Genomic DNA, 18,502 nt, shown 5'->3' with positions numbered 1-18,502 from the left:
TCATGGGATCGTCTGCATTGGGTACTGAAGTTTTGCGAAGCTCATCATTTTGATGAGGTGACATCGCCCCAGCAGGGACCATGGGAGGTGCATCCAACGCTCCAGGTCTTCTGTATTTTATCAAATAATGGGATATAGTTTAATGTGTACAAAGAGCTTGGGGCTTTTCCTATTTGGACCCCCAGGTATGTGATGTATGGTTTTACTATAGTGTTTGGCCAGCCTACTGATGTCCATAACTCTGGTGGGCGGGGGGAGCCTAGCTCCAGTATTTCGCTCTTTAAGGGGTTAATTTGATACCCGGAAAGGTCTCCAAAATCGTTTATGGTTTTCAGCAGCGTCTTTAAATGTTGTTCTGGTTTTTCTAGAAATAACAGTATGTCGTCTGCAGATAGGGTCATTTTAAGCTCTTGGTCTCCAGTTTTTATGCCTTCGTATGGACTAGGGTCATCCAGCTTTTGTACAAGTGGTTCTAGTGCTAGATCGAATAATAAGGGTGATAATGGACAGCCCTGCCTGGTGCCCTTGTGAAGCTCAAAGGGTGTTGAGATGAAGCCTGGTGTATGGATTCTAGCTTTGGGGTTCTGGTATAGACTGTATTTTCTGATAGGGCCTTTGATGTTTGCCTTGTTCAGCACTGGGTTTAGCCATGCCCAATTCTCGTTATCGAAGGCTTTTCAGCGTCTAGTGATAGCAGTATTGAGTTGTGTTTTGTGCTCTGTGCCCGAGGCTGCGTATTACGACGCTGTGCTATGTCTACTGTTGCCATAACCTTGCGGGTATTTGTGACTGCTGACCAACCCTTTATGAACCCGACCTGTGCCGGTCCCACCAGTGATGTCATATAGTTACTGAGTCTGTCAGCCCTAGTGATGTCATATAGTTACTGAGTCTGTCAGCCCCAGTGATGTCATATAGTTGCTGAGTCTGTCAGCCCCAGTGATGTCATATAGTTGCTGAGTCTGTCAGCCCCAGTGATGTCATATAGTTGCTGAGTCTGTCAGCCCCAGTGATGTCATATAGTTACTGAGTCTGTCAGCCCCAGTGATGTCATATAGTTGCTGAGTCTGTCAGCCCCAGTGATGTCATATAGTTGCTGAGTCTGTCAGCCCCAGTGATGTCATATAGTTGCTGAGTCTGTCAGCCCCAGTGATGTCATATAGTTGCTGAGTCTGTCAGCCCCAGTGATGTCATATAGTTGCTGAGTCTGTCAGCCCCAGTGATGTCATATAGTTACTGAGTCTGTCAGCCCCAGTGATGTCATATAGTTGCTGAGTCTGTCAGCCCCAGTGATGTCATATAGTTGCTGAGTCTGTCATCCCCAGTGATGTCATATAGTTGCTGAGTCTGTCAGCCCCAGTGATGTCATATAGTTGCTGAGTCTGTCAGCCCCAGTGATGTCATATAGTTACTGAGTCTGTCAGCCCCAGTGATGTCATATAGTGACTGAGTCTGTCAGCCCCAGTGATGTCATATAGTTACTGAGTCTGTCAGCCCCAGTGATGTCATATAGTTACTGAGTCTGTCAGCCCCAGTGATGTCATATAGTGACTGAGTCTGTCAGCCCCAGTGATGTCATATAGTTACTGAGTCTGTCAGCCCCAGTGATGTCATATAGTTACTGAGTCTGTCAGCCCCAGTGATGTCATATAGTTGCTGAGTCTGTCAGCCCCAGTGATGTCATATAGTTACTGAGTCTGTCAGCCCCAGTGATGTCATATAGTTACTGAGTCTGTCAGCCCCAGTGATGTCATATAGTTACTGAGTCTGTCAGCCCCAGTGATGTCATATAGTGACTGAGTCTGTCAGCCCCAGTGATGTCATATAGTTACTGAGTCTGTCAGCCCCAGTGATGTCATATAGTTACTGAGTCTGTCAGCCCCAGTGATGTCATATAGTTGCTGAGTCTGTCAGCCCCAGTGATGTCATATAGTTACTGAGTCTGTCAGCCCCAGTGATGTCATATAGTTACTGAGTCTGTCAGCCCCAGTGATGTCATATAGTTACTGAGTCGGTCAGCCATGACTTTGGATAGTATTTGGATGTCCTGGTTTATTAGTGATGTTGGCCGATATGACTCAGGTAGTTGGGGGTCTTTATTCGGTTTTAGGATCCATTGTATGTGTGATATCTTTGATTGATCAGGTTGTATTATGTGATTGTAGAAACATGCCAGAATGGGAGATATTTCAGTTTTAGGGTGTTTATAAGATTCTCCGGTGTAACCGTCTGGACCCGGTGCTTTGCCATTTGCCGGAGAGGTTATGGCTCTCTTAATTTCGTCTGCTGTTATGCTTTCATTTAAGGTTTGCAGTTGTTCTGGGCTGAGAGAGGGCAGGGGCAGCTTTTTGAGGAATTCCATCCCCTTCTCTGTCCTCTGACGGGGCCTTGTATACTTCCATGTAATATTCTTGCAGTATTGTGTTTATCTGTCTCGGGTGGTTCTCTAACTTTCCTCTCCCGTCCTTCAAAGAGGAGATGTCTGTTGGAGTATACTGGCCTTTTGCAAACGTCCCGCCTTATTGCCATGTCTGTATAGGTCAGCCTGCAGATACTTGTTGTGTCCTCTCTTTTCTCTCTAGCCACTAGTCAGTCCGCTTTGGCTAAATACCACTTTTCTTTGTTTTGTGGTGTTTGTGACTGTAGGCTGTGTGGGCATTGTGTAGCTCTAGACTGGCTGTGTCATACTCAGCATTAATTCTTTTGCGCAGGTTTGACATATATCCCATTACGTTGCCTCGCAGTACGGCTTTCGCTGTTTCCCAGAACAGTGTGGGATTTGTTATATGCTCTTCGTTATTAGTCACATAATCTAGCCACCATGTTTGGAGTGCTGATGGGGTTAAGTGGGATGGGAATCTCCATATATAGTCTGTGCCTTTTGGGTATGCGTCCTGCAGGGTTATCAATATTGGCGCATAGTCTGAGATGACCATTTCTAATATCTCCGTTTCTTGTATTTTGCTGATCATGTGTTGTGGTACTAATATGTAATGGATCGGGGACCACGACTGATGAGCATGTGAGTAGAAGGAATCTTCTCTGCTGTCAGGATGGTTGGGTCTCCATGCATCGCACAGGCCCGGGTTTAGTGTAAATGATTGTGATACTTTGTCTCTACCCCGTGTGGCTGTAGACCGGCCCTTGCGGACTTCCTGCACATTCATCACGGTGTTCATGTCTCCACAGATCAGGTTTTGCTGGTAAGAATCATTATACACTAATCGCTCCAGACCTCTAAATAAAGAGTTGTTTCCCCATTTGGTGCGGAGATGTTATGGATGTTATGGGTGTTATGGGTGTTATGGGTGTTATGGGTGTTATGGATGTTATGGGTGTTATGGATGTTATGGGTGTTATGGATGTTATGGGTGTTATGGATGTTATGGATGTTATGGGTGTTATGGATGTTATGGATGTTATGGATGTTATGGATGTTATGGATGTTATATTTGCTGCCTTCCTGCTCCAATATTACATGAGACCGTCTGCCTTCCTGGTCATTGTTGTCTGACATTATCGTACCCTTAAAGGTTTGTTGATCCATGTAATAACTCCCCCTTTCCCGTTTATCGCTGGGGATCCCATCACCATACCCACCCAGTTATTCCTCAACCGGTGGAAGTCCTTTTCCAGTAGATGTGTCCTGCAATAAGGCTATATCGGGGCGCAGTTTCTTCTGTGAGGGGAGCCTAGCCCCTTGACGTTCCACGACACGACCGTCATTTGTGCGATTTGTTAACCGCTTACGCCTTTCTATGCGTATTATTGCTTTGATGATACCTCTACGTTTAGTACTTCAAGTGGCTTCCCTCTCTACTTGTGAAGGGGAAGGGCAGGGGTGGGGGGGGGGGGGGATAGGGGCGATATGCTAAACTTACACACAATACTTTTTATCTGCCGCTGTGGAGAAATTCTCGGTCAATATCTTAGTAACAGAAATAAAAGTAGAACAGAACCCCTCGAACAGCCGTGCGCTCCAGGTAATCTCCACCTGTTATCTGACTCCCTGTATACTGAGCCTTGAATCATCTCTGCCACATATACAGTTCTGGTAGGGAGATAAGCTAGACTATATATTCAGAGCAATGCCCCTAGGATTAGTTATGGGGCTTCCTTTGTTCTAGCATGTAGTGCCGCGATTACCTCGGCTGCTGTTTAATTGTCACATCCTAATTATGCTAATATTTTAAAATCTGTTTAAAGCATGAAATAACTTGGGAGAATGTTCCCCCTGGAGTTCGGGGTTTCCTGGTTAAGTCTGTGGTGTCAGTCCTTGACATGTAGTAAGTCCCGGTGTTGGGTATGCATTGCTGTACACTCACTCCTTCAGGTCTGGCACGTGGGTGAAGAGCGCTCATCAGGGGGAGTGCGTGTCTCTTGTGACTGCTGTGTAGTGGAGCGCGCTGCGTTCATCGGTCTTGGTTGACTGTTGGCGGTCTTCTCTCCTGCGCTGTTTGTAGGCCGTCGTGGAGGTACACCATCTTGGTGCTGGTATGTCCCCAGTCAGGTGATCTGTATATCTTGAAGGTGCCGTCATCCTGGAATACTTTGAGGAGCGCTGGGTATTGTAGTTGGAAACGTATTTTTTCTGTATAGCATGGTGCAGATATTGCTGAAGGCCCATCTTTTTTTTTGCTACTTCTGCCGAGAAGTCCTCAAACAGCAGGATTTCATGATTTCTGATGTAGATCGGTGGTCTCTGCTTCGAAAGGCTTTTAGAAGAGCCGTTTTATCATTGAAGTCCAGCAGTGGCATTATTATTTGCCGTGGCCTTTGTTGCGCTGCTCTTTCTTTCGGAGGGCCTCTAGTCGTTTGCCATTCCGGTCCCACTCGGTGCCCCCGTTCCCCCTGCAGTAATGTTCCATGCCCGGCGCTTCTGGGAGCTCCTTCTCGCTTCTTGTGAATAAACCTGATTGTCGGATGGTTCGGGCAGTCGGACTAATCTTCCATTCTTTCTGCGGGATCTATTTTCCATCAGTTTATTGGCCGTGGTCTGATAGTAGTCGCCTGCTCCTGCATCGTTTGTTGCAGTGTTTCCACCTTGCTTCGCTGCCCCTTTAAGGATTGCTCCGTCTCGCCCCTGTGCTTGGAGTGTGATGTCAGCTCAGCGTGGATATACATGAGAGATGCTTGCAGCGCCCGTTCCAGAGTTTTCTGTATATCTGGCATTATGCGCCGGGCTACTTCTGACACAATTGATGGAAGTCCATAGAGGAGCATGTGGGCAGTTTGTCCGTTATTGGTTGTGCTGCTGGCATGTTAGGGTCATGGGCTTGTGTTTCCTGCCTCACTGATTCCTCTGTATGACTTTGGAGCGATGGCATTTTGGGTATATGTTCAAGAGTTGGCAGTTGTGGCCCAGATGAAGCGGGTTTCTGGGCACTCCGCAGTAAATATCGTTCCATATGGTGCTCCGTTCTGGTTTGGGCTGTACCTTATGTCTTTACTGCAGTCTTCCTCCTCTATCTGCAGGGAATAGGGCTCTATGCAGATGTCCAATGTCTGTGGGCTTATTCTGGCATGGGGTGGTAGTATGATCAGCCTCCCTGCCTGGCAGAGCTGGGTGGCACAGGGTTAACTTCTCACAGTTCCCCGCTGATTGCACTCTGGTGTTCAGTGCTACTTTCAGCAGTGGCTTCAGTGTCCGCTGACTGATCAGTCACTTTTGCTGGTTACAGCTTCATTACTGTATTGCGCTGTAGTCTGCCTTCCCGCAGAGCCTGTGTGCTGCCCTCCTCACTCAGGCAGGGGGGCGTGGATTCACTTCCTGCTATGGCCGGGGCTGAGGGCAGAGAGCAGGGCTCCGATGTCGGCTGCTCTCCCTCCTGTTGGTGAGCCCCTCCGCTGCTAGAGGTGCCTATCCAGGTATGTTGCTGGGCACTTCACTGGCTGCTGTCAGCAGCGCTGGGCCTCCCTGCACAGGCACATGTCAGTTAACCCCCGACTGTTGTGTTTAACCCCTTAATGACACGGCTTATTTTGGGCTTAAGGACCAAGCCTTATTTCTCAAATCTGACGTCTGTCACTTTATGTGGTAATAACTTGAGTGCTTTTACTTATCGATGTGATTCGGAGATGTTTTTTTGTGACTTATTGTACTTTATGTTAGTGGAGAAATTGTATCAGTAAATTTTGTCCTTTATTAGGAAAAAAAATCCAAATTTACTGAAAATTTGGAAAAATTCACAATTTTCAAACTTTGAATTGTTCTCTTTGTAAGACAGATAGTCAAACCCCACCACAGCTATAAGTAACATTTCCCGTAGGCCTGCTTATTCTGCAATCATTGTTTAAGTGCTATTTTTTGCCGACTCCACAAAGTCTATAAATTTAGCAGTAATTTTCCACATTTACTAGCAAATTACAAAATCTGAAGTTTTTAAGGGCCAATCCAGTTCTGACGGGGATTTGAAGAGCCTGTATATCAGAATCCCCCATGAAGTGACCTATTTTAAAATCTGCACCCTTCAAAGTATTCAAAATGGCATTTAGAAAGTTTATTAACCCTTTAGATGTTTTACAGGAATTAAAGGAAAGTGCATCAAAAATTAGAACCGTTCCATTTTTCTACAGATTTTCAATATAAAACCTCTTTTTCCTATAAAACAGCAGGAGTTAGCAGAGAAACAAAACTTGGAATGTATTGCCCAGGTTCCGCAGTTTTTAGAAATGCCCCATATGTGGACGTAGCCTGTTGTATGGGCACATGGCGGGCTCAGGAGGGAAGGAGCGCTGCTTGGCTTTATGAATGCAGATTTTGCTGGAATCATTTTCAGCCCCCATGTAGTGTTTGCAGCCCCCGAGGTGCCAGTGCATTTGAGACCCCCAACAACTGACCCCATTTTGGAAACCAGACCTCTTAGGGAATTTTTTAAGGGGTGTAGTGAGCGGTTTGAACCCACAGGTGTTTGAGGAATTTTTTTTAACAATTTGAGTTGAGAACGAAAAATTCCCATTTTTCCCGTAATGTTCAGCTTTAGGCCCAGATTATTATTTTTTACCAGGGGCAGAAGGAGAAAACGTACCCCATGATGTTACCCAACAGGGAAATGCCCCATATGTGGATGTTGTTAGGGCGCAGGGCTCAGTAGGGAAGGACTAGGCATGTGGTTTATGTACGAGCTGTGCGGAGTACATCGGGGTAAAACCTCAGGGCAATAATAACATTACTATTTCAGGGCCGTGTGGTAGATCCTAAAACAATTCTTTATACAGAGGCCGGGTTGTGTGGGGCGCGTTTCACTATGGTATAGGGGGTCTCTTCTCATCCCCTGTTTATAGCAGACCCTGCACTTCTTTTGGGTCCTTCCCTTCGTCGCAGTGGAGGGAATTTCACTGGTACAATGCTGCCCTGGTACAATTCCTGTGGCCTCGCTTCCAGAAGTACTGGGCCTCTCTCCCACCTCCTGGTCCCCAAATATTAGGTCCTTGATGACTTCCAACTGAAATTCAAGGAATGTCCCCCTGTGGCCTGCACCTCGGTACAGCACGTAGGCATTATACAGTGCCCTCTGTACGAGGTGCACGGCCAGCTTTTTGTACCACACCCGTGTTTTCCGCATGGCTCTATACGGCTCCAGTACCTGGTCTGATAGATCGACCCCCCCCATGTACTTATTATAGTTGAGGACGCAGCCTGGTTTGGGGGTCTCTGCACTGGTACCTCGTACTGGGCAGGGGGTACTGCTGTGGACGTGTATTGGGTGAACATAAGGACATCCCTCTTGTCCTTATATCTGACGCACAATACATTGTCGCTGCATTGGGCCCGGCTCTCGCCCCTTCTGAGCAGTTGCCCAAGCAGCGTCTTAGGGAGGCTTTTTTGATTTTTCCGAACAGTGCCACATGCCACTGTTCCTCTGGAAGTGAGGCACTGAAACAGGGGGACACTGGTATAAAAGTTATCCAGGTACAGATGGTAACCCTGGTCTAATAGTGGGTGCACCAGTTCCCACACTATTTTTCCTGTTACTCCCAGCACGGGGGGGGGGGGGGGGGGGGGCGTTCTGGGGGCTCAATTTTAGTGTCCTTCCCCTCATAAATGCGAAACTTGTGGGTGTACCCTGATGTACTTCCGCACAGCTTGTACAACTTCATGCCATACCGTGCCCGCTTACTGGGCAGGTACTGGCGGAATTTTAGCCTCCCCTTGAAGTGTACCAGGGACTCCTCTACAGCTTTATTTATCTCTGGGGCATACGCCTGGGCAAACTTGGCGTTAAAATGGTCTATTACGGCCTGATTTTATACAACCGATCGTAATTGGGGTGATCGCTGGGGGGGCTGCTGGTTGTCATTATAGTGCAGGAATTTTAAAATACTTCCAAAGCGCGTCCTCGACATCGCCATGCGGAGCATTGGGGTGTGGTACAAAATATCGGTAGACCAGTACGCCCTGATCGTTGGCTTCTTTATTAGGCCCATAGTTAATACAAGCCCCCCAAACTTTTTGTATCTCTGGTGCATCCACAGTCGTCCACTTATCGGGTCTGGCATAGCTGGAGGTGGGGTTTTGTTGAATAAAATTCTGGGCATACAAATCAGTCTGGTAACAATGTGGGCAATGAACTCTTCAGAAAAAACAAACTTGAAGAAGTCCTTCGCTCTGAGCCCTTCCGGATCAAATTGAATCCCTGGGTTCCCAATAAAATCAGGGATCTGGGGTCTGTAATCTTCAGGGGTACTCCAGTGAGCATCAGATATATTGGGGTCAGTGGTGGTCCTTGGACGCCTTCTCGGGGGTGCAGGGAGCTCAGACTCGCTTGATGATGATGATGATGATGATGATGATGAGTCAGAAAATGCCAAAAAAGTGGGGTCATCACCACTACCTGAGTCCGAGTCTGATGCAATGATTGCATACGCTTCCTTTGCAGTGTACATCCTGCGGGCCATAGTTATATAAAATTGGGCACACGGGGAAAAAGTTTTATTAGATAGGACACTGCAGGATGGGGTGACCACGGGACGGGGTCCGACAGACAGCGGAAACGTATGTGGTGTATTCACACTGAGCAATCCGCACTGAGCACACAGACTAAACGCTACACTGACTAATGATGGGTGACAGGGCAGGCAACGGAATGGGAACAGCAGGAACTTCTTTTGGTTTTTTGTATTTTTTTTTTTTACACAGACGACTACACTGACACTACACGGACTAACTACACGGACTAACTACACGCTACACTAACTAATGACCGGTGACGGGATAGGTAACGAAATAGGAACAAATGTTTTTTTTGTTTGTTTTTTTTACACTAAGGGATACACTGACTCTAGACGCTGCGCTACACTACACTGCTGATCGCACACTACACTGCTGATCACTACACTACACTGCTGATCACTACACTACACTACACTGCTGATCACTACACTACACTGCTGATCACTACACTACACTGCTGATCACTACACTACACTGCTGATCACTACACTACACTGCTGATCACTACACTACACTGCTGATCACTACACTACACTACACTGCTGATCGCACACTACACTACACTGCTGATCGCACACTACACTACACTGCTGATCGCACACTACACTACACTGCTGATCGCACACTACACTACACTGCTGATCGCACACTACACTACACTGCTGATCATTACACTACACTGCTGATCGCACACTACACTACACTGCTGATCGCACACTACACTACACTGCTGATCGCACACTACACTACACTGCTGATCGCACACTACACTACACTGCTGATCGCACACTACACTACACTGCTGATCACACACTACACTACACTGCTGATCACTACACTACACTACACTGCTGATCGCACACTACACTACACTACACTGCTGATCACACACTACACTACACTGCTGATCGCACACTACACTACACTACACTGCTGATCGCACACTACACTACACTGCTGATCGCACACTACACTACACTGCTGATCGCACACTACACTACACTGCTGATCGCACACTACACTACACTGCTGATCATTACACTACACTGCTGATCGCACACTACACTACACTGCTGATCGCACACTACACTACACTGCTGATCGCACACTACACTACACTGCTGATCGCACACTACACTACACTGCTGATCGCACACTACACTACACTGCTGATCACACACTACACTACACTGCTGATCGCACACTACACTACACTACACTGCTGATCACACACTACACTACACTGCTGATCGCACACTACACTACACTACACTGCTGATCGCACACTACACTACACTGCTGATCACACACTACACTACACTGCTGATCACACACTACACTACACTGCTGATCACTACACTACACTACACTGCTGATCACTACACTACACTGCTGATCGCACACTACACTGCTGATCACTACACTGCTGATCGCACACTACACTACACTACACTGCTGATCACACACTACACTACACTGCTGATCGCACACTACACTACACTACACTGCTGATCGCACACTACACTACACTACACTGCTGATCGCACACTACACTACACTGCTGATCGCACACTACACTACACTACACTGCTGATCGCACACTACACTACACTGCTGATCACTACACTACACTACACTGCTGATCACTACACTACACTACACTGCTGATCGCACACTACACTACACTGCTGATCGCACACTACACTACACTGCTGATCGCACACTACACTACACTGCTGATCGCACACTACACTACACTGCTGATCGCACACTACACTACACTGCTGATCGCACACTACACTACACTGCTGATCGCACACTACACTGCTGATCACTACACTACACTACACTGCTGATCACTACACTACACTTCTGATCACTACACTACACTGCTGATCACTACACTACACTGCTGATCACTACACTACACTGCTGATCACTACACTACACTGCTGATCACTACACTACACTGCTGATCGCACACTACACTACACTGCTGATCGCACACTACACTACACTGCTGATCACTACACTGCTGATCGCACACTACACTACACTACACTGCTGATCACACACTACACTACACTGCTGATCGCACACTACACTACACTGCTGATCACACACTACACTACACTGCTGATCACACACTACACTACACTGCTGATCACTACACTACACTTCAGATCACACACTCACTACACTACACTGCTGATCGCACACTACACTACACTGCTGATCGCACACTACACTACACTGCTGATCGCACACTACACTACACTGCTGATCGCACACTACACTACACTGCTGATCACTACACTATACTACACTGCTGATCACTACACTACACTACACTGCTGATCACTACACTACACTACACTGCTGATCACTACACTACACTACACTGCTGATCGCACACTACACTACACTGCTGATCGCACACTACACTGCTGATCGCACACTACACTACACTACACTACAGATGCCTCACTCACTACAGGTCACTCACTACACTACAGATGCCTCACTCACTACAGGTCACTCACTACACTACACTACACTTCAGATCACACACTACACTACACTTCAGATCACTACACTACACTACACTGCTGATCGCACACTACACTACACTGCTGATCGCACACTACACTGCTGATCGCACACTACACTACACTGCTGATCGCACACTACACTACACTGCTGATCGCACACTACACTACACTGCTGATCGCACACTACACTACACTGCTGATCACTACACTACACTACACTGCTGATCACTACACTACACTACACTGCTGATCGCACACTACACTACACTGCTGATCACTACACTACACTACACTGCTGATCGCACACTACACTACACTGCTGATCGCACACTACACTACACTGCTGATCGCACACTACACTACACTGCTGATCGTACACTACACTGCTGATCGCACACTACACTGCTGATCACTACACTACACTACACTGCTGATCGCACACTACACTACACTGCTGATCACACAGTACAGCTCACTCACTACACTGCTGATCGCACACTACACTACACTGCTGATCGCACACTACACTACACTGCTGATCACACACTACACTACACTGCTGATCACACACTACAGCTCACTCACTACACTGCTGATCGCACACTACACTACACTGCTGATCACTACACTACACTACACTACACTGCTGATCGCACACTACACTACACTGCTGATCGCACACTACACTACAGATCGCACACTACACTACACTGCTGATCACACACTACACTACACTACACTGCTGATCGCACACTACACTACACTGCTGATCGCACACTACACTATACTGCTGATCACTACACTACACTGCTGATCGCACACTACACTACACTGCTGATCGCACACTACACTGCTGATCGCACACTACAGCTCACTACACTACAGATCCCTCACTCACTACACTACACTGCTGATCACTACACTACACTGCTGATCGCACACTACACTGCTGATCACTACACTACACTGCTGATCGCACACTACAGCTCACTCACTACACTGCTGATCGCACACTACACTACACTGCTGATCGCACACTACACTACACTGCACTGCTGATTGCACACTACACTACACTACACTGCTGATCACTACACTACACTACACTGCTGATCACTACACTACACTACACTGCTGATCACTACACTACACTGCTGATCGCACACTACACTGCTGATCACTACTCTACACTTCTGATCACTACACTACACTGCTGATCGCACACTACACTACACTGCTGATCACTACACTACACTACACTGCTGATCGCACACTACACTACACTGCTGATTGCACACTACACTACACTGCTGATTGCACACTACACTGCTGATTGCACACTACAGGTCACTGCTGATTGCACACTACACTACACTGCTGATTGCACACTACACTACACTGCTGATTGCACACTACACTACACTGCTGATCGCACACTACACTGCACTGCTGATCGCACAGTACACTGCACTGCTGATCGCACACTCACTACACTGCTGATCACTACACTACACTTCTGATCACTACACTACACTACACTGCTGATCGCACACTACAGCTCACTCACTACACTACACATCTGTCACACACTACAGGTCACTCACTACACTGCTGATCACTGCACTACACTTCTGATCACTACACTACACTTCTGATCACTACACTACACTACACTGCTGATCACTACACTACACTTCTGATCACTACACTACACTTCTGATCACTACACTACACTTCTGATCACTACACTACACTTCTGATCACTACACTACACTTCTGATCACTACACTACACTTCAGATCACTACACTACACTTCAGATCACTACACTACACTTCTGATCACTACACTACACTTCTGATCACTACACTACACTTCTGATCACTACACTACACTTCAGACCACTACACTACACTTCAGATCACTACACTACACTTCTGATCACTACACTACACTTCTGATCACTACACTACACTTCTGATCACTACACTACACTTCTGATCACTACACTACACTTCTGATCACTACACTACACTTCTGATCACTACACTACACTTCAGATCACTACACTACACTTCAGATCACTACACTACACTTCAGATCACTACACTACACTTCAGATCACTACACTACACTTCAGATCACTACACTACACTACACTTCTGATCACTACACTACACTTCACTTCTGATCACTACACTACACTGCTGATCACTACACTACACTTCAGATCACTACACTACACTACACTGCTGATCACTACACTACACTACACTTCTGATCACTACACTACACTTCACTTCTGATCACTACACTACACTGCTGATCACTACACTACACTTCAGATCACTACACTACACTACACTGCTGATCACTACACTACACTTCACTTCTGATCACTACACTACACTTCACTTCTGATCACTACACTACACTTCACTTCTGATCACTACACTACACTTCACTTCTGATCACTACACTACACTTCACTTCTGATCACTACACTACACTTCACTTCTGATCACTACACTGCACTTCACTTCTGATCACTACACTACACTTCACTTCTGATCACTACACTACACTTCTGATCACTACACTATACTTCTGATCACTACACTATACTTCTGATCACTACACTACACTTCTGATCACTACACTACACTTCTGATCACTACACTACACTACACTTCTGATCACTACACTACACTTCTGATCACTACACTACACTACACTTCTGATCACTACACTACACTTCTGATCACTACACTATACTACACTTCTGATCACTACACTACACTACACTTCTGATCACTACACTATACTACACTGCTGATCACTACACTACACTACACTGCTGATCACTACACTACACTACACTGCTGATCACTACACTACACTACACTTCTGATCACTACACTACACTACACTTCTGATCACTACACTATACTACACTTCTGATCACTACACTATACTACACTTCTGATCACTACACTTTACTACACTTCTGATCACTACACTATACTACACTTCTGATCACTACACTACACTGCTGATCACTACACTACACTGCTGATCACTACACTACACTGCTGATCGCACACTACACTACACTGCTGATCACTACACTACACTACACTGCTGATCACTACACTACACTACTCTTCTGATCACTACACTACACTACACTGCTGATCACTGCACTACACTACACTTCTGATCACTACACTTTACTACACTTCTGATCACACACTACACTTCTGATCACTACACTACACTTCTGATCACTACACTACACTTCTGATCACTACACTACACTTCTGATCACTACACTACACATCACTACACTACACTGCTGATCGCACACTACACTTCTGATCACTACACTACACTTCTGATCACTACACTACACTTCTGATCACTACACTACACTTCTGATCACTACACTACACTGCTGATCAGTACACTATACTACACTTCTGATCACTACACTACACTACACTACTGATCGCACACTACACTGCTGATCGTACACTACACTACACTGCTGATCGCACACTACACTACACTGCTGATCACTACACTATACTACACTGCTGATCACTACACTATACTACACTGCTGATCCCTCACTCACTACCCTTCTGGTCACACACCACTACATTGCCGATCACTACACTACACTGCCGATCACAACACTACACATCACTACACTGCAGTACACTGCTGATCATTACACTACACTGCCGATCACTACACTACAGATCCCTCACTACACTACACTGCCGATCACTACACTACACTGCCGATCATTACATTACACTGCCGATCACTACACTACACTGCCGATCACTACACTACCGATCACTACACTACACTGCCGATCACTACACTACACTGCCGATCACTACACTACACTGCCGATCACTACACTACACTGCCGATCACTACACTACACTGCCGATCACTACACTACACTGCCGATCACTACACTACACTGCCGATCATTACGCTACACTACACTGCTGATCACTACGCTACAATACACTGCTGATCGCACACTACACTACACTGCTGATCGCACACTACACTACACTGCCGATCACTACACTACACTGCTGATCGCACACTACACTACACTGCTGATCGCACACTACACTACACTGCTGATCGCACACTACACTACACTGCTGATCGCACACTACACTACACTGCTGATCGCACACTACACTACACTGCTGATCGCACACTACACTGCTGCTCACTACACTACACTGCTGCTCACTACACTACACTGCTGATCACTACACTACACTGCTGATCACTACACTACACTGCTGATCACTACACTACACTGCTGATCACTACACTACACTGCCGATCATTACATTACACTGCCGATCACTACACTACACTGCCGATCACTACACTACCGATCACTACACTACACTGCCGATCACTACACTACACTGCCGATCACTACACTACACTGCTGATCACTACACTACACTGCTGATCACTACACTACACTGCCGATCACTACACTACACTGCCGATCACTACACTACACTGCCGATCACTACACTACACTTCTGATCACTACACTACACTGCCGATCACTACACTACACTGCCGATCACTACACTACACTGCTGATCACTACACTACACTGCTGATCACTACTCTACACTACACTGCCGATCACTACACTACACTGCCGATCACTACACTACACTACACTGCTGATCGCACACTACACTACACTGCTGATCGCACACTACACTACACTGCTGATCGCACACTACACTACACTGCTGATCGCACACTACACTACACTGCTGATCGCACACTACACTGCTGCTCACTACACTACACTGCTGCTCACTACACTACACTGCTGCTCACTACACTACACTGCTGATCACTACACTACACTGCCGATCACTACACTACACTGCCGATCACTACACTACACTGCCGATCACTACACTACACTGCCGATCACTACACTACACTGCCGATCACTACACTACACTGCCGATCATTACACTACACTGCCGATCATTACACTACACTGCCGATCATTACACTACACTGCCGATCATTACACTACACTGCCGATCATTACACTGCACTGCCGATCATTACACTACACTGCCGATCACTACACTACACTGCCGATCACTACACTACACTGCCGATCACTACACTACACTGCCGATCACTACACTACACTGCCGATCACTACACTACACTGCCGATCATTACACTACACTGCCGATCACTACACTACACTTCAGATCACTACACTACACTTCAGATCACTACACTACACTACACTTCTGATCACTACACTACACTGCTGATCACTACACTACACTACACTGCTGCTCACTACACTACACTGCTGCTCACTACACTACACTGCTGATCACTACACTACACTGCTGATCACTACACTACACTGCTGATCACTACACTACACTGCCGATCATTACATTACACTGCCGATCACTACACTACACTGCCGATCACTACACTACCGATCACTACACTACACTGCCGATCACTACACTACACTGCCGATCACTACACTACACTGCTGATCACTACACTACACTGCTGATCACTACACTACACTGCTGATCACTACACTACACTGCCGATCACTACACTACACTGCCGATCACTACACTACACTGCCGATCACTACACTACACTACACTGCTGATCGCACACTACACTACACTGCTGATCGCACACTACACTACACTGCTGATCGCACACTACACTACACTGCTGATCGCACACTACACTACACTGCTGATCGCACACTACACTACACTGCTGATCGCACACTACACTGCTGCTCACTACACTACACTGCTGCTCACTACACTACACTGCTGATCACTACACTACACTGCTGATCACTACACTACACTGCCGATCACTACACTACACTGCCGATCACTACACTACACTGCCGATCACTACACTACACTGCCGATCATTACACTACACTGCCGATCATTACACTGCACTGCCGATCATTACACTACACTGCCGATCACTACACTACACTGCCGATCACTACACTACACTGCCGATCACTACACTACGCTGCCGATCATTACACTACACTGCCGATCACTACACTACACTTCAGATCACTACACTACACTTCAGATCACTACACTACACTACACTGCTGATCACTACACTACACTACACTGCTGATCACTACACTACACTGCTGATCGCTACACTATACTGCTGATCACTACACTACACTACACTGCTGATCGCTACACTATACTACACTGCTGATCGCACACTACACTACACTGCTGATCGCACACTACATTACACTGCTGATCGCACACAACACTACACTGCTGATCGCACACTACACTACACTGCTGATCGCACACTACACTACACTGCTGATCGCACACTACACTACACTGCTGATCGCACACTACACTACACTGCTGATCGCACACTACACTACACTGCTGATCGCACACTACACTACACTGCTGATCGCACACTACACTACACTGCTGATCGCACACTACAGCTCACTCACTACACTACTGATCGCACACTACACTACACTACACTGCCGATCATTACACTACACTGCCGATCATTACACTACACTGCCGATCACTACACTACACTGCCGATCACTACACTACACTGCCGATCACTACACTACACTGCCGATCACTACACTACACAGCCGATCACTACACTACACAGCCGATCACTACACTGCCGATCATTACACTACACTGCCGATCACTACACTACACTGCCGATCATTACACTACACTGCCGATCACTACACTACACTGCCGATCACTACACTACACTGCCGATCATTACACTACACTACACTGCCGATCACTACACTACACTGCACTGCCGATCACTACACTACACTACACTGCTGATTACTACACTACACTACACTGCTGATCACTACACTA

The 18,502-nt window shown here is 46.6% G+C and overlaps 2 protein-coding genes across 2 annotated transcripts in view; one reads left to right on the top strand and one right to left on the bottom strand.

The window, feature by feature from the left end:
- The window catches only part of LOC136590885 (zinc finger protein 157-like), a 261,800-nt gene that overhangs the window by 48,253 nt on the left and 195,045 nt on the right, over nt 1-18,502 (bottom strand). The gene's annotated exons all lie outside the window — the stretch shown is intronic.
- LOC136590872 (zinc finger protein 420-like) overlaps nt 5,703-18,502 on the top strand; it is a 49,314-nt gene continuing 36,514 nt past the window's right edge. The window contains exon 1 of the mRNA XM_066588404.1: nt 5,703-5,868. The gene's annotated coding sequence lies outside the window, so the exon portion shown is untranslated. The remainder of the gene's footprint in view (nt 5,869-18,502) is intronic.

The sequence above is a fragment of the Eleutherodactylus coqui genome, chromosome 1 (genome assembly GCF_035609145.1).
Source record: "Eleutherodactylus coqui strain aEleCoq1 chromosome 1, aEleCoq1.hap1, whole genome shotgun sequence".
Classification (NCBI taxonomy): domain Eukaryota; kingdom Metazoa; phylum Chordata; class Amphibia; order Anura; family Eleutherodactylidae; genus Eleutherodactylus; species Eleutherodactylus coqui.
Note: the sequence above shows the minus strand (reverse complement) of the source record. Positions and strands in the feature narration are given on the sequence as shown.